We start from the raw sequence: 16,127 nt of genomic DNA, 5'->3' as shown, positions 1-16,127 counted from the left end.
ATGCCTCACGCCCCCCACCCCCCACCCCGCGGGGTGACGGCCCTTCCCAGGGCCCCAGGGGCCGTGGCCGCGGTGAAACTGGGACGCGGAGGGTCAGGGGCTTTAGTAAGGGGAGCTTCGGTGGGACGGAGATCTGCCCAAGCGAGGGGTTTTGCCTCGGAAATACGTGTCTGAAAACACGCACCCCTCGCCATCTCCCGCCAAAGTACACTTGTGATCTGGCCGTGTCGACCAGCCAGAACAACAGCTTTCCCCAGATGTTGATGGCAGAAAGAGATAAAAGGGGAATTAAAATAAATATTTGTCCTTCAGGAATGGAAGTTATTAAATTAACACCCCAAAGTTTGCGCGATCTAATGAGTTTTGTCAAACATTATTTTTGAAAAAGAAAGATCAAAATATGTGAAGTTTTGCCTTTGGCCGGTGCAATGGAGCGTAAGAAAAACCTATTAGCGTACATCATCGAGCCACGCAAGCCACTGCTGGACACGTACAACAGAAGGTAAATAGATTATTTTGTTTAACAATGCTGACAGCTCGTATGGAGCAGAATTGGAGAGATCTAAATATTAATAGATTCATTCAAGTGGAGCAAAAGTTACAAATCATTAGCTGAAGAAAGTTGGCTTCCAGCCCACATTCTATAGGGGCATGAGGGAAGCGTGGTAACTGTGCTGTTGCCGGCTACAAAAGGGCAATTTTTGTATATAATTTATTTAGATGAAGTGTGCAGAATGTTTTTATTTGTTCTACTTCTAGCTGTCTCACCTCTGTGTGAACTCCCCAAACCCAGATCTACTCCAAATACTTCTGCTCCCCCTTCTGCACACTTCCCTCCAACGTGTTTGCTTTGGCAACTTTCATGTTCTTGCAAACAATTCTTCCAAAGATATCAATCACTCTTGCACCCAAAGAGAAATACTGTACACTCAATGCGATGACAAAATGAAACATGTTTGAAGCAAACCATGTGTTCCAGTGTGCCAGGGATTATGTTATTTGTTCAAGGAACATGTTCGGAATATTTTAGGCTTCTGTTACTCCTGTGATAGTAAATTTTATTGTCTGCCGTTGGGATTTATTATTTCAGAGACAACCCAAATACCTCTTCACACGGGGAGAGCTTATAAAGTGGGAAGCCTGCTCCGCGTCGCGCTGAGGGAATTTATTGGCCCGGGGTATTTTATTTTATTTTCTAATGCCGTTTCACGTACGAGACATGCAGAAACCGCGGCAAGTGTTCCTTTGCGGGCCTGGTGCCGGCAGCTCGGCGGGAGCACACCGCCGGCTCCCACGCGTGTCCACCCAGGCACACGCGTGCCCCACGGCGGCCGAGGGAGCGGGGCCCACGGCGCCCCGACACGGAAGCCGTCTGTCTGCGGCGGGAAAAGCCGAGGACGGCGGGATCCGCCAGCAGCGCCCGTGCGGAGCCCGCGGAGCCGCCCGGCAGGTAGGACTCCCGCGGGCGATGGCTGCGGCGAGGCCCGGGGGGGTTGCAGCGGCCGCCGGCTGGTGCGTGGGCCCCTTGCCTCTCTGCGCTGCAGGCGGTGATGCCCACCTGCCCTGCCTCTTGCGAAATCCTAATTTCACATCCTGATCTTGAGGGTGAGTCTTGGTGTGGTGTGGGGTTTTTCTGGTGCGTCCCCCTCCCCTCCTCCCCCCTCTCCCCCCCCGCCCTCGCACCGGTTTCTAAACACACTTGCTCGCCAGAGAGCAGGGCGTCCCGGCGGGACGGTTATCGCGCGGGTGCTCCCACTCGAAGTTTCGGTACTGACGGGCTGAACCCAAAGCCCAGGGATGCGTGGGTATCCCTGCCGCCACAGCCTCCCCGTGCTCTGCACCGGCGGCCAGCACAGCCCGGCACTGGCGTCCCGGCTCCCCTCTGAAATACATCAGACATTTGCCCCCCGCAAACTTCGCAGGGACCCTCCCAATACCACTGGGGAATTATTGTTCTCAACGCTAAGCGACTTCGCTCTCCTTTCCCCTCGCCCTTCTCGCGTGGGCGGCGGTGCCCACGGTGTCCTCACCCTTGCGTGAGGGGTGCGCAGGGCCTCCTTGCATCACTTCTGAAGCGTCCCCCCGACACGGCACCCGCTGTGCAGCGGCACGAAGAAGCCGTCCTTTCCGGGTGTTTGTCCCCTCCGTGTGCGCTGGCGTGACGGGACCCCCCCTCCGTCCACGCAGCCCCCCGGGCTCTCCAGTGCCAGCGCAGGTGGGGGCTCAGGCTCCTTGAAGGCGGCTGGGCTTCCCTAAGCGCTGGAAAGCCAACCTGGTATCTTCATGCAACCCTGCCACGCTTCTTGTCTCCGAAAAGATCGGGCTGTCCGAAATAACGGGTCTGATAGTCAGACGTCATTAAACCATCGCGGTTACGCATGAGCCAGTGCATGTGCCATCTCATTTTCCCGATTTAGCATTGCTGGCCGAAGTGAAGGTGATAGTGCCTTGCTCCAAAAGAAGCAGAGGTGCCCGACACCGGAGCTTCCGGGTGATGGATGCCCGGTTTTCTGACCAGGAGCACATTTCAAGCGAAGAATATTCGCATTTTTCCCTAACGTCATTGTTAAACTTCCTCTCGCAGGACTCTCACTCGGCCTGCAGTCAGGCTGTGCAGCGACTGCTTGAAACGGAATAACTTTGACTGGATCCTTCAGGAAAAGAAAGTAGACTGCAGATCATTAAAGCAATAAAGAGGGTTTTGGTGGCTTGAACTGCCAGGGTGTTGCCCCTGCTTCCCCGGTGCGCCGTGCCCGGCTGGTGGGGACAGATCGGGCCTGCTCGGGGCAGGAGCAGCGGCACGGCTAAGGGGAGATCTCCTCTTGCCCTGGAGGAGGATAGGACTGCTTTCCTGGCGTACCTCAGAGCGTTAACATCCTAGGTGGAAAAGCGCTTCTCACACCGAGGGATGGTGCTAATTCAAGGATACCGCCCGCCCCCCCGCCCCCCCGCCGCTCCCCAAGGAAATAACATTTGGTGAAAAGTCCCATCGCGGAAAGTAGAGTGGGGCGCAGTTCCCTACCGGAAAGTTTTTACTTTGTACACACACGTATTTTTCCAGTAAAACCTTTAAATATCTGTATGTGTGCGTGTGTTAGCCCCACAAGAGTAAACTGGGAGGGAAATCCTGTTCTGAAATAGTTGACATCTTCCCCCCGCCCACCTTGGCCTAAGGACGGTCGATGCTCAGTGTCAGTGTGTTTTACTGTAAGCGGTGAGCTCAAGGCATGAGCCACCTCCCTTCTCAAGATGATGGAAAATAATCTTCCATCAGTATAGGTAAGAGTGAGCGGCAAGAAATGCCAGCATATAAGCTAGCACACGATTCAGGTCCTGGCCAATGCCTTCATCCTCAATAAAAAAGCACGCTGAGAAAAATATGTGCAAGGTTGTAAAATAAACAATAAAACAAACAACGCCACCCCCTCCCCCCAGGCCAACCAACCAACCAAAAGGCCAAAATGTTATAGCAAAAAACCCCAACTTTTAAGGTGAAAGTAACCTACTGCAGATGTCACGAAAGGGCAGGAAACCTAAAGGGAACGGCCGAGAGAAGCCGGACCTCGGCCCGAGGTTCAGCCGGTGCCAGCAGACACACGGGGGTGGATCACTGCCACTGTCTCCTGCTAGCGAAGAAGAGACAAGGGAATTAGTGCATGTGCTTACTCCCGGAAGGATGGCCGGAAGCCCGTCCGCCCGGCAGCGGGAAAGCGGGCAGAGGTTTCCCCAGGCAGCTGCAGTTACATCGCGGCTTCGTCTGGCACCAGCCTCTTCTCCATCTTTTCGCCGACAACGCTGTATAGAACACAGACCAGCGCCCAGGCCTGGAGGAAAGAATAAGCCTTGCTGGGTGGTGATTGTCCAAACCGAGGTGTCGTTCCCCGGGCCGGGGTCCGAGTACCCGAGGAGTGAAGGGGTGCCTGCCGGAACCCCTCCGGGCCGAGGAAGCACGGTGCCGGGCCTCTCCACTCTCCCGATTTGTGGCTTTTTCTGATCCTCGAGGTGCAGCGCCCGCTTGGCCGCTGTGTTTTAGATATGGCAAGGATGGGAACACCACGGGACTGCGTGTATGTCCTTATTTTGTGCATACGACGAGGGGATGTATCTGTTCGCGGGACATTTTTCCTTTCGAGCAGTGCTCAACTTCCTTTGGCTCTGAGGAACACATGGCGAAGTACGCCGGAAAATGGAAAGAGATGTGCTTGTGACTGCTCATTTCATCTACCAAGGAAACGTCTCCCGAATGACTGAAATCCAGAGCCGAGGCAGAATAATCTCAACCACATTTGGTTTTATAGTAAATTAATACCGCAGTCTATATAGTTGAACGGGAAGTCGAAAGCCAAACCAAAACCCTTGTGAAAATAAATTCTCATCAGCAAATATTTTGATTATTTAAAAACGCTTTAATATGTGTCTAGCATTTAAAAAGAAAATTAAAAAAATGATGAGAGAGAAGTGGCGAGTCAGCCCGAGCACCACATGCCTTGCAGCTCATCCCCGGGCGAGAGACGAGACATTGATTAATCTGCATTGTGCGGGGCTATTGGAATAGACTCATAAAGTTTTATTTACAATTATCTCGTTCAGCGGCTTGCACGAAGCTCCAAACCTCCAGTTGGGTTTGAGGCTTTGCGTCGGGAACGGCTCAGATAGAAATTGAGGTCCCATAAACATCTCAGGTTGCCCAAAGCGGTGAAGATGCCCTTGTGTGCGGGGCCACGGGGGATTCGGGATGTCCCTGGAGTGTTGGGGGGTGGTGGGGAGGCTCGGCTGGTGACACTACCCCTGTCCCCGGGGAGAAGAAGCACCAGGGCTGCCCCTGCTTTGCCCCCGGCCGCGCAGGCTGTGGCACCGGCGCTCTCCATTCTAGGGCTGCTGTAAACAGCCCCGAGACTTCTCAGCTTTCTGGTCCACAGGGCTAGAAGCCTGAAATGTCCAAAGCTGGCACGGTGCACGAACTGAAACCTTTATAAACTTATTTCCCTTAAAGGCTTTATTAACTACCCCCAAGGACCATGGCTGCTCTTGCTTCTGCTCTTGCACGGTGGTGGTCTGGCACCTCCACGAAGCACACATGCTAAACAGATTAACATGCTTCGGCTGACCCATACTTCACAAACTGGGGATAGAGTTTCTCCAGCTCCATGTGGAAATTAACCTACATGTAGCAATGGTCAGCTGCAAAGAGGGAGTTCCCAAGCAATCTAAACAACCTACAGTTCTTTGTTACTTTTGGCCTTTCCCTCCCTTTCCAGCATTAAATATTTATTAAAATAGGAAATAACGGGGGGAGGGGGGGGAAGGGGGGGAAAAAGTGGGGGGGGAGGAAAACGAAAGGAAAACAACTTCCTTCCTCTTTCGCTGGGCTTACGCATATACCTGCAAGAGCTTTTTGTGCCGGTGCTTTTTTGTTTGTTGTTTTAGAAACGCAGGGCTTCTTTTAGAAAAGTCTAAAATCTCAGTTGTATGGTTTATTAGATGTTCTTGAAAGGCAGGTTAAATGGGAGTGTTATCTTTGTCGGAAAGACTGCAGTCGCTGATGTCCTCCCTCCCGTCATTTACATTTGAAAGCACCCTGGGAGAGAGTTGTTTGCAGATAGCCGGGGCAGGAGTTTCCAGCTAATCCCACCACTTTCCCTTGTAACAGCCTCTTCGCCTTGTGCCGTTGCGAGATCGATCCTACACCCTCGCCCCTCGGCTGCAAGCTCCAGATTTTCAGAGAACAAATACAAGTAACTGTTGGCTTGTGTCACACGGGGCTGTCACGGTAATAAACACACGGCTTCTCCTCCAGGAATTCCTAAGCCTCCCTGTGTGGCTTTAGCCCTGTGGATAATATCATTACAGGACTAAACAAATAAACAGTCTATCCAAATCAAGCGGGAGGCACTGGGGACCACAGTTCCTCTCTGCGAAGATGATACAAGTAAATTTACGCTCAGCTTGGAGAGGGTCCAGTGGCTATGAATAGCTGCTCAGTTCTACAGCACTGGCTCTGGGCTGGGAAATGGTGCTGACCCTCCTGCTCTGTATTTGCTGCAATCAATGTGAGCTATTCAGGGCTGTGTTTTCCTTACTATCCTCTGCTGGGAACATCAAGGACCACTAACACTTTTATGAACCCGGGCTCGAGGAAGACGCATTTACTACAAAGTTGGAGTATTAAACCCAGTGACATGAATGAGAGGTTAATGTGCTTCTGCCAACCAGGAGCTGGGCTCTCTCATGCGATTTCCTGTTGTTCCGGCTGCTGCCTCATATTTGATAAACTCGCTCACGTGCTGGGATGCACAGCCACATTCTCCCTCATCCTATATAAAAAAAAAAAAAAAAATTAAAGGCCAATCCAGCTGCAATCAAGATCCAACAAAACCAAGACATCTTAATAGCACTCTATAAATTCCAGTCTCGAGTTGTAATAAATAACTTGAATGGCGTATTTGGAACATTAGCATTTATATATCCCCCCCCCCAATAAAAACTACATATATTAAACTTATCTGTATGAATCTGACTCCATGCCATAACAATTCCAAATCCCTGGACATTTAGCACCCTTGCCCCCTGCAAATGCCAATTAATAAATCATGTTTAAATGCAGTTAGCTTTCCATGCACTTTTAAAGACATTTAGTTATCCAAAGTGCTACCCTTTCAGGGAGAGAGGTGTTTTATTCTTTCTCAGACGAAGAGAGGAATATATTGTTGTTTTCTTATGTCTCTTTGCATGAATTCTTCTGAAATATGTTTTCTAAAACTGCAAATTTGGTGATTAGCTCAAATGAAATTTTTCCTTTTTTATAGAAGCAGCAATAAAAACATCACACCCAAAGTGTGCCCTAAAGCATGGGGTTTTTTTTTCCTCTGTAGAGGGGAAAAATTCAAGAGATAGGTGATTAATAGAGAAGTGTGTGTGGGAGGGTAGTTGTTGAAGTGAAAAAGTACTCCAGATGAAGCAATACTGACTTACTGCACATAGATAAAGTTATGAATTTTCTGAACCACCCCAGGCAGGAAGGAGTCTTACACAGTCCATATGAGTTTCAAGAGCAGAAAAGTCCTGGATCTAATTTTTATTAGGCAGTTTGACAAAGATCTTGCCAAATTAAATATACTAGTTGCTAATCCTACAATCACTTAATTAACTCAGTTTGGTGTCAAAGAATAACAGGGACTTTCCTCTGAATACGCTTTGGCCACTTCAGGCCTGCCAGCTCTTGGTAGCCGCCCCCCCCCCCCCCCCCCCCCCCCCCCCCCCCAAGAAGATGAGGAGCATTTGGAGATGGGCTACGATACTGGTGCACATCCTGGAGCCTCCTGGCAGTTAGAGAGTTACACTGGTTGCTCCCCAGAGCAGTCACGCAGAACCCGCCGGATGCACCCTGGTTTTATTTACCAAGGCTTTTTTGTTTGTTTAGTTTTCATGGTGCTGTGCCAGTGGGTTAAAAGAGTACGCATTTTTAATTAAGTCAGATTTCTTTGCCATATCTGAAGGCTCGATTATAGCTGGAATGAATACCAGGCTCAGAGATGGAGCAGCTCCAGACACTCCTGTGTCAGTGGGTTATTGTGAACAGCAGCCTTGAACAGGACTAGGAGCAGTGCCTAAAGGAATTGGACAGTCTTTGGGAAGCTGGACCCTTGGCTTTGCTTATGTGAAATTCCCACAAGTTTTTATTGTTTTTCTGTGCTAGGACTTTATCAATGAATAAATAATAATGCAATAAGTCCTACAGACCTGTGCTCTGTCAGATTTTTTATTGACATTAGCTTAGACTGTGCTGCAAAAGTCTTCTGTGCAGGAGCTTCATATCCTCTATCATCACCTCTTGGGAGGTGCTTTCATGAGTATACTGCTCAGGATGTGGTTTATGTGTTTGCCTCCTTGCTGGTGCCCACCAAAGGTCTGTGAACAACCAGCCAACTTGGGTGACTGCTGACTGCATTGAGAGTGCCTGGTGCCGAGCCTTGCATCCTAAAGTGGAGAGGGAAGGAGCTCCCAGGGCTTCTGTGCTGTAGTCTGTTCTGTGACTTGCTTGGTGGAACAAGAAGGAGCCACTTAGCCCCTGTACCAGCTTCTTTTCCAACAGATTTGCATTTCCCCCTTCTTTCTTACCTGCCAGACACACTCTGGCCTATGTTGCTCCTTTGATTTTGCTCCTCCTTAACTCTGGCTTGGCCACTGATGCAGATGTTCCCCCTGTCAGTATTGTTATGCAGAGGTCCATGGAATGGGGATCATTCCTGCTTTGGACCACAAGTTGCAGGCATTTTCTGGCAGTGGTAGTGACAGTGTAGGAATACATTGTACCTCCTGATAAGCTACCTGGCAACCCCATCTCTTGTTAGTGCAGTGACGGACAGAAACGCCCTGAAGCACATCTGTGATGGGGAGAGGGCACAAGTGATTTTCTTGGAAACTGCTGAAGATAGGACTAAAATTTGTGCTTCATTGTCCAGGGACATAACTCATCTATTAAAACCAAGAGGTTAGCAGTTCAGTCCCCAGGGGAAGAGAGCTCAAAGAAGAAATCAGATTTATTCCCTTAATAAGATGAGTTCAGAGTACAGGGATATTTTCTTAGCATGGTTCCTTGCAGCCATCAAATCACATGGGTGGTTTTAAGATTCGCTTTGCCTTCCCCCAAGCTGTTCCTAACGTTAGTCCAGGTCTTCTTACTGGGAAGCTTATGAGCATGGGAAAGCTATCACTGCAGAGGAGAGCCTGCAGCTCTTCACCCTCCATCCAAGTGCAATGCAGGGGGACAGCAGTCGAAGGAGCAAAGTCGCCAAAGAGTTACTGGCTCCCACTGCCCTTTTCCATTAATAAAACCCACCATGGCGTGATTGGCTCTGGCCTCCTTTCCATTGTCATAAAGCTGGAATCAAAGAACATGACTGCTTTTATTGGCAAAACTTTTGCTCCATCGGTGACGTCAAAATGCAGAAGGCAGCTGAGGGTTCACCGGCAGCTCAGCGCAGGGCGGGCTTCTGGGTGAAAGGAGCCTTCTGTCAATGCCCCTCTTGAGACACTTAGGTTTAAGGAAATGTTTGTACTGCTCTAGAAAAAGAGCTGGCTGGGTGTTTTTCTTTTGTGCTTAGGCACTCTGAAAGGAATTCCTGTGGGCACAATTATCTCACATATGGCAAGTCAGAAACAAAACAAAACAAAAAAAGGCCAAAGGGAAAAAAAGGAGAGAGAAGAAGAAAAAAAATCAAAGGTCACTTGGATGCTTTGGCCCAGCACAGGAAAGAGGAAAATCCACCTTGGAGGGTACAACTTACTCGAGGAGAGCTGGAAACTCATGATCAAAGCAACAGGAAACTGAGAACAAGCCGTGGCCCAGTTAAAACCATTGAAACAAATCCCAGTCTCTGCAAACTGCAGGAACAGGGCATCAGCCTTGCAAATGAAACGGAAAGTGTATGTGTGTGTATGCGGTGAGCTTCACGGGACTGTACCTTCTGCACCCAATGGCTTGTCTGAAACAAAACACAGGAATTCGGTGGGGAAAGAGGTTGCTAAGGGGCAGCCAGCCTTGCCTTATCTGCACTAATACCTGTGCTTTTCACACAGCTGCTTAACAGGTTCCTACCTGGATCTTGTGTGATGCTGCACAAAATAGCACTTAGTCCTTGCAGCATCTCCGTGGCGAAGGTTAGAGCAAATTAAACCCTATGTACAGAAGGGAAAATGAGGCTTTAACCCCAGCCAAACAAGTCACAGGCAAGAAGAAAATCTACTGACTTTGCTCTGTTTCTTCTGATAGGAGGCAAAGCAGAGTCAAGGAGAGGCATTACTTCAGACAGATTACCTGTGCAGCGCAGTGGTACCAACTTGAATCCAGTAGCCAGCAGTGACTAGTTCTTTTTCCCATGAAGAAACTGCTACCTCTCTCTAAAATTCAAAGATCCCACAGTGTCTGGAAAGTATAAACTTTTTTCAAAACTATTTTTTAACCTTTATTTAAAAATCCATTGTAATTTTGTGATTAAGAAATTGTGTATTAGGTCATAACTTGATTGATTAGATGCTCTTTTGTTCATTCTTGGAGAATGGCTTGGCTACTTCACTATGTCTAGCTTGTCATATGAATGCAAGCCTCTTCCTGCACGTGAATTCAAATTTGCTCTATGTCCAAAGCGTTTCAACACGTGCCCCCATTTAAGTATCTGTGCAAACTACAGGACTGAGAAAGATGGGAGGAAACCCTGAACTTCCCAGTCTGTCAGTGCTGGCCACCACATCTATTCCTCCATATGGGCAATACCATCAGGCTTTTTCCTAGAGGACATTGACTGCGTGCCATAACACACTGTGAGGCTGGTATCAACACATGCATGGGTCAGGGACCTTGTCTGAGCCTGTTTCCTGGGCTGTGTTTACAGAACGGGTATGGATGAAGCCCTTGAATCAGAGCATCAGCAGATGCATAATGTGCTGCCAGGATATTTGGCCTTGAGGGGAACACACCAAGGATGAGGTGGTGTAAGAACCATCAGCAGGGAATCAATGTGTCATGAGTCTGCCTCAGCATTAACTCTGCAAAGGACATTACAGCATGTTTGAGTTCCCGCTTGGAACAGTAGGGAATGGATCAGACCACCAGCTTCTAAAGCTTCCAACTGAGCTTATTAGATTTGGTTGGCGGGGTATCTAGCACCTGGTAGATTACCAGTTTCTCTGGCATTTTTTCCCCTCCTGAGTGACAGAAAGGGCAAATCAATAGATACGGTAAATACTTAGGCTGTCTGTGTTTTTTAAATTGTTTATTTTGTTCTTTTTCATTATAAGTAACAGAAAATCATGGACGCTTTTTTTTTTGAGATAATACGAAACAAAGTGCTGACTTACTTGCTACTTCACATGTGTTAACCCTCCTCAAAAAAACCTCACTCTATCTTGTTCTCTCTAAAAACTTGATCAAGGCATCAAATGACAACCTGGAACATATGATTGTGCAGGCTGAGGGTCACACTTCTGTGGTGTTGTTCCACTGCTATGTCTGCCACAGCAGTGATGAGGCCAGCCTCCTTCCCTTCTATGCCAGCTACTGGAGCTGGGCGAGCACAGGTGCAGAAAGAAGCAAAGCTGCCCTACGCTTGAGTTCCCAGGAGATCCGGTGTGCACCATAACGGTGTGCTGCTTGGGTTCTCACATGGGATAACGGCAGTAATCATCCATAATTCTTGGTCAGCTATGACATCATAAAGCTCTGTGAAAATATTTTCATTAAGTCCAGTTTAGCTATGCCAAATCTCCCTGTAACTAGGCCAAAAATCATCTTTGCAGTAACTGCATTGACTTTGGGATGCATGTGGTCAACCCCCAGTCATTGGGCTCAAAGCTGAGATAAAACCAGATAGCACACTTATTTTGCTGTAGCTCTCCTTTGTCTGACAGTGGTGGTGGTCTTGTTTTGTTTCGATCTGTTTTAGGAGTGTGAGAATCTTGTATCTCTGACCTCCTTAGTAAAGACAAGGGAAGACACGTTTATTATTATTTTTAGTAATAATTGTCTGGTTATTTTTATTCCAGATATTCCAGATTCCATTATTTTATTTTATTTATTCTAATATGAGGAAAAAAAGCTTCTGTGAGGAATTAAGCCGCATATAAGGAGTATAAATAATGAAGGTTTTGTGAAGAAAAGCCTATGGACTGGTTTGTCTTCACTAAAGAGCTCCAATATGAAACACAAGGGTTCACATCAGAGCCTCTCTGTTATGATCCTGAATCTGTGTGCCTCCACTGGAAATGCATTGGCTATGGTAGATGTATACAGATGCAATAGAAAGCAGAATTTCCCTAATATTTCTGTAGCTTTGATCCTGTTAAAAATACAAATTCCTTGTCTTTCAAAAGCAGCCTCCCAGAAATCATAAGATTATATTCTCCATGTAACTACTACGCATGTGTAGAAAAGTTGTACTGTTTGTTTTTCTGGCACAGGACTCACTTTAAAATGAGATTACTTAATTGAAGAAAACATTTCCTGACATGTTGCAAATCAACATTTGAACCAAATCTTCTCTTTTTACGTAAGGAGAGGATGAGTGCACTCTAGCCTGTTTAATCCACGTGGAGCTCAATGAATTCATTTTAACCACTGAGGCACTTGATTGGTAAAATATAATGTAGCACAGTGTGAAGCAGCTTGCCATCAGTTAAACAGTTTTGCTCAGTCAGATTGCTTTGATAATTATTTGTCTTGAGGGGGGTCTTCCATAATTCCTTCAGATAGGCTCTAGCTCCACAGACACAATGATAGACCAATGTAGACAGGGAGACTAGTTCAGGCAACACAGTTTTTATAAACACCTATGGTCGATTGTTACTGAGTATATTGTCATTTGGGTTTAGTCTATATATGTTTATGGCAACTTTAAGTGTTTTCTAAGTGCATGTATAAATATAGATATATAAAAATCTAATATATATATATAAATGTGTATGTGTGAATGTATATTTACTAGAATCTCTTGGCAATAACATTTATCAATTTGGAATTGTGTAAGGTCATCTTCCAGACAACAGGAGATGTGAAAAGGAGCCAAATTTTTTGAGATCAGAAGTCTAAACAGTATTAGTGCTATCAGTGCTAGAATTTATTTTCTCTGGAGTCACTGCCAGTGAGTTAGCTATCTTCCATTTTGAGTTGTTGAGCAACAGAAATATGTCACAATTTGGAAAATATCTGGAGAGAGGAGGTGATGGAAACTGGGCCACCAAAGAGCATCTCAGGGTCCTGAGTCCCAAGAGCATCATCCCTTGCACAGGGTAATACCTTTTCCCTGGGCACTCTTTGTGCTGTTCTTTTTTCTGCTTTGTGTTCCCGTTTTTCTGAAGGTCATTCTGAGGCATCCTGGTGTCTGAAGGACCTTTCTGTTTCAGGCTTGCCTTGTTTCAGGCTTGCCATAAGATGGAGTCCACAAGAAGTCACCTCTACCATTTTGTTGTTACTGACTCAATTTTGAAACCTCACCCTTTCTGCTTCCTCACAGGGCAGATGGCAACAGCCATGCAGATCTCAGTGAAGGATCCTGATTGCTTGGTTGTAATCTTTCCACTACTCTGCCATGCCAGCATCAAAACCCAACTGACAATATGCATTATAATTTCAGCACACACCTCACATTTTCTTCTGCTAACTGTGAAACAGAGATGTTAGTAGTTTTCACAATATAGTATCTCTTGGTAGTGACAATAAACTGATTTTGTGAGAGCTTAATAAAGGGCTATGTATAGATTGCTCTTATCCTCACAGAAGAGACTAGTCAGCATTATTAAGCATCTCCACCCATTTTGTATGTAGAGGCTTTGCAAGGCTGGAGTCCAGAAGTCAGCTACAGAAGGCACGGTACACTAAGCATCAGAACAGGTTGCTAATAGCAGCAGTTTCCATTGATTAGGCTACCTAATCAATGTAGGACACCTATATCCAGTGTTAGTCATCTGCACAAGTTATTTCATATTTAATTTCTAATACATATTTAGTTAAGGTTATATTAAACATAAAGGGTCTTTCAGCTTTTGCCACAAAAGGTTGGTTTTCAGTTATCTCTATTCAGAAGCGAGTATTAACTTTACCTGATGGTATTATACTGTTTATTTTTTTCACAGAGACGTTCTTCCTACCATCTTTTGTGCACATGGGCACTTTTATGCACACACATGTACACATGCATGCACACAAATCATTCAGACTTTAGCCAGATGTATGCAGCTATGGGCTGAAGAAAGTATTTTGTCAGAATTCTGAGCAAACCGAGAAAGGAGAAGGGATGTTTTGTATTGAAATTCCTTTAATCTCTTCATATGGCATCACTACTAAAAAAAAAATACAATTCCTATGCATTCAGTGGATAAAATGGGTTCAGAAATATTCTGATATTCTAGGTGAAAGAGGGAAGTAGTAGTGAAGTTACAAACGCTGTCTACAGTATAGTGGTAGAGGTTTTGTCTTCAACTGCACGTTTTTTTCCTTTCTAAACTTTACACTAGATGATTAATTTCCTTAAGCATACTTTATGTTGATAATTCCATACCATTTCTGCAGCTTAAGCTTACAGTTAAGTTTACTGACAGAAACATTAAAATGTTTTACTGTGTGAACTCACTGAATATAGTACTTGCTTTACCTGTGCACAGAACATGATTTATATGATTTCCTCATCCAAGCTTTGTAAATCATGTCTATTGTACATTAAACCACCTCCAACTCTCAGTAAATTTGTTTACTAAAATGTCTTTAGTTCTCTTAGTGCATGAACAATAATTCATGTTGAACTGGCTAATATCTCTATAAGTACTTTGTACTTGGCTAATCTACAACATGAAATAATCATTCTTTAGGAGGCTATAATGAAAAAAAATCTGCCCAGTACAGATTTGTTACACAGATATAAGAAGTAGCCTAATTACAACATGGGTTCTTTTTTTTTTTAGTCTCCTGTAACTGGAAGAAATATAATCACTTTTGGCCTAAAATCTCCTGAAATTCTTCAGCCCATCTTCAGAAATCTGCACTTACACTCATTAACACAGGACCTACTAAAGACTGTCATAATTGTACCTTTTTCTTTGGAGAATCGAGAAACTGATGTTTCAGAGAAAGTTAAAAACTTCTGTGAGACTTCTTTTGGCTGAATAATTCTTTAAATAAAGAAGCTGGGGTTTCCCCCAAATTGGATACAGATCATCCGGTCACAGAGATTTTTTAAATTTCTGGAGCAAAGTATAACGGCACTCTGGTAATGGGCTGAAAACCAGCTAGACCAAGGACTCTTTCACAGAAGGCATAATTCAGTGGCAAATGTGTGGCAGGAACAAAGCAAGTGGCTGTAAAGACCCAGAAAGTGGAGATGCTTCTAGAAAGGATTGTTCATGATGACTCCAATGCAACTTCTGGCTCAGAAAATCCCCAGGATGCTGGTTACCAGAAGATAAAGGATGCCAGAGCAGGATCACTTTATCCTTGCCCTGCTTTTCATACTCCGTTCCTTGGTATTTTCCCCCAGCCGGAAGCAGAGACTACTCTCTCAGCCATAAAAACCTGTGGGATAATGCAATATTGCACTTCTCATATTCATATATCTAAACAGAATAAAGTTCTGGACATTTTCCCTCCCTATCATAGATGTGTAACATTTCTGTGGTAACTAGAGCATTAATTTGCAAAGAAAAGTTGTTTTAGGAGAGTATGCATTTGTAGCTGTTTTTAATGCAGTATGTGTTTGGTACTTCTCTGTATGATTTCTTGCAATTTATTTTTCTTTGTTTCTTAATTTGCTGGTCTGGTATTGGCTAATTTGGTTCCTCTGTATATCTCTCATGCTTGCCTTGTTGAATTTCCCATTCTCCCTATGCCAGGCCTTACTCTGTGGTATTTAGCCACCCTGCATTTACTGGTGGCTCCACTCCCAAAAGCTGGCTCCAGTCCTGCTTATTAACAATCCCCAAGAGACTGCAAAACTGGATTCTGTAGAGCTCCAAATTTATCTCTGTAATGATGACAGCCAAAACCAAAAAAGACAGCCAGAACTGCATGTTCCACTAACCCCACACCAGCTCCTAGCAAGTGGCTGCGAGTCACACACTTGGAAATTGTTGGACTGTTGCTTGATGTCATGGTCTAGTCATCAGCCCACAAGAAAAAAGAACGAGTATGTCAAGTACAATCCTTGTTCTTCTACCTCTGCTGATTTTGTAATATGGGGACAGCATTTGTCTTGCTCTCTCTGATTATTTTTGGAGACTCATTAGTTAATTAGGAACTGAAAAATCCTAATTGGTAATAAACCCCTTTCACATTTGAGACTTAAGATGCTTCTGCCAATGAAGACATTTTCAGTTCCCAGCTGTGCCAAAAGCAAAATAATACAATGCCATTGAGAGTCCTCTAATTACATATAGTTCTTCTCAGTTTTCATGTGGCACATATTTTATAGGCTTAAGAGATAACAGTAGTTTTAAAATGCATTCCTTACTTGTAGTTTGATGGCAAAAACACACAAGCAAATTAATCAAAACCAACCATTCCCTGCAATGTGTTGACTAGCAAAGCACAAACCCAATATACAAACCCATATAGCTCCTATGCAGTCAATCAATTATTGTTTCTC

General features: G+C 45.4%; 1 protein-coding gene across 1 annotated transcript in view; it reads left to right on the top strand.

The window, feature by feature from the left end:
- Positions 1–14,805, top strand: part of FOXD1 (forkhead box D1) — a 28,367-nt gene extending 13,562 nt beyond the window's left edge. Inside the window, exon 2 of the mRNA XM_075740505.1 lies at positions 14,452–14,805. The gene's annotated coding sequence lies outside the window, so the exon portion shown is untranslated. The remainder of the gene's footprint in view (positions 1–14,451) is intronic.
- The last annotated feature ends 1,322 nt before the right edge of the window (positions 14,806–16,127 follow it).

Source organism: Balearica regulorum, chromosome Z (genome assembly GCF_011004875.1).
Source record: "Balearica regulorum gibbericeps isolate bBalReg1 chromosome Z, bBalReg1.pri, whole genome shotgun sequence".
In the NCBI taxonomy this organism is placed as follows: domain Eukaryota; kingdom Metazoa; phylum Chordata; class Aves; order Gruiformes; family Gruidae; genus Balearica; species Balearica regulorum.
Note: the sequence above shows the minus strand (reverse complement) of the source record. Positions and strands in the feature narration are given on the sequence as shown.